Raw genomic sequence first — 2,672 nt, forward strand, 5'->3', positions numbered from 1 at the left:
AGCTCTTTCAAACCCTTTGGCTTCATGTATAATTTTTGAAATTCTTCTATTTGAAGATTAGTTTTATTGAGTTCTCCCTTGAATCTTTATGAAATTACTTGATTCTTGTTGCTTATGGTTAGAAAATGTATTTTAATGCTTTTCACAATTTGAATTTTGAATTATAGTAAAGATATAAATTTTTTATGTTTTAAATTTTGATAACATAGTTTTACATAAAGGAAATATTGCCCAATTTTTATTGGATGCCTGAATTATTGATTTTATTGCATGAATGAGTTGTTGTTCACCTATGACCACTAGGTTTTCACAAATTTTTTATTGGGCATGTCTGAAAATTTAAGCTTTTTGGAGGTTTGTCAATGCTGTATGGCTTCCATGATTGTTTTTGGTCAATTTGACCTTTTGATAAAAACAGTGAATTTGGTGTTTTTAACGTGTTATTATTATGTGAAATAATACTATAATTTATGTAATTTTATTTTTTGGATCAATTCAAATCCGTTCTCTTGATATTTAGGGCCAATCGAGTATGTTTAGATGCATGTGAAAATGTCAATGCATATAGCATTTATTTGATGAATTTTGGAATGTTGAGCTCATTTGTTGTAATATATGGTCTTGCATATTAGTATTTTGTCACAAGTTTCATATTTTGATTTACTTGAGCCTAGGGTAGGTAATAGGATCAATGATGGGAGTGGTATCCAATGGGGGTTGGGGTACAAAGGGATCGTTAAGATAACCCATTGAATATTTTGTAATCAAGTGAAAACTAATGAAACATTAATAAAATGAACCAAGATAAAGTGGATGCCCCTCTCATGAACTTGAGTGCTTGTTGATACTAAGGATGATTTGGGAAGGTCCAACCATTTGTGGGGCATTGATCTAGCATGATTAAGTCTCCTCGTTTGAATGAGAGGACTACTCGATTCTACGTGATGACACTCCCTACTCTTTTTTTCACATGTATCTATGTTGAAAACTCACTAGAAAGTTGAGAGGGGGGGTAAATCAACATAAAATAAATTTTACCAAATTATAGTGACACAACGTTCACCAACAAAAATCAACAATAGACATCCACACAATAACTGTTGAATATCATTGCAACTGAGAGGGGGGGTGAATCGATTGATTATTAAAATAATTAATTTTCAACAACATCCTCATATCCACAACAATCTCCCCCTTTGTCATTGATGGAAACATCCATCAACAACAAACACAAAACAATCTCTACACAACTCTGCAATTGAAACAAATGAAACTCTCAAGATCTCCCCCCCTTTGACAACAATGACAAAGGCATGCATAATTCCCCCTATGAAACTTACTTCTTCTCTCCCTAAGAGGAGACACCCAAACATTAGTCCTGATAAAAATATGCAATCTTCTCACTAGATCAATGCACAACCAAATGCACATTAGTTCAAACTGAAAAGGGTTAATACCCCTAAATTTTGTCGAAGATACTCAAAAGTATCTTTACACAATGCCTTTGTGAAGATATCTACAATCTGTTCCTTTGTAGGCACATATTCAAGTTTTACTTCATTATCTAACACCTTTTCCCTCAAGTAGTGATACCAAATAAGTATATGTTTTGTTCTGGAATGATGTATCGGATTATTATAAATGCTTATTGCACTACTGTTGTCACACACAATAGAGATAGGTTCATTGAATGTTACACCAATATCCTTCAAAGGTCTTCTTCATCCATACAATTTGTGTGCAACATGAAGATGCTGCAATATATTCTGCTTCAACTGTAGATAAAGAGATAGAATCTCGATTCTTACTTGACCAAGCAACTAACCAGGAGCCGAGAAAGAATGCTCCACCACTTGTAATTTTCTTGGCATCAACATTTCCGACCCAATCAACATCAATATAAGTTGTCATAGTGAAATTTGAACTTCTAGGGTACCACAAACTAAATTCCTTTGTTCCTTTTAGATATCTGAAAAATTATTTTTACTGCCACAACATGAGACTCTTTCGGGCCTTGTTGAAATCTAGATGCCAAATAAACTACATACATGATATTTGGTCTGGTAGCAGTCAAATAGAATAGTCCTCCAATCATTGATTTGTACTTACTCACATTTGATTTAGGGGAATTATCATTTTTTGTCAACTTGCATCTATGGTCTTAGGTGTACACACCACTTTGGAGTTATCTAACCCACACTTCAACAATTCCTTAATGCATTTAGACTGAGAAATGAAAATTCCTTTATCATTCTGATCAACTTGCAAACCAAGGAAGAAATTTAACTCACCAATCATGGACATCTCAAATTCCTTTTGCATCGCATTAGCAAATTTTCTGCACATACCTTCATTTCCTCCAAAAATTATATCATTAACATATACTACAATAATTACGATTTTACCTGAATCTGTTTTGAAATATAAATTGCTGTCAGTCAAACCCTTCTAAAATCCTTGATCAATTAAATACTTATCTATCCTTCCATACCAAGCTCTAGGGGCTTGTTTCAATCTATACGTGGCCTTCTTCAATCTGCATGCAATGTTTGGATCATCTTTCAACTTGAATCCTCCTGGTTGTTTAATATAAACTTCTTTCAATTCTCCATTCAAAAATGCAAATTTCACATCCATCTGATAAAATTTGAAATCATTAAAAGTTGCAAAAG

This window comes from Cryptomeria japonica, chromosome 9 (genome assembly GCF_030272615.1).
Source record: "Cryptomeria japonica chromosome 9, Sugi_1.0, whole genome shotgun sequence".
NCBI lineage: Eukaryota > Viridiplantae > Streptophyta > Pinopsida > Cupressales > Cupressaceae > Cryptomeria > Cryptomeria japonica.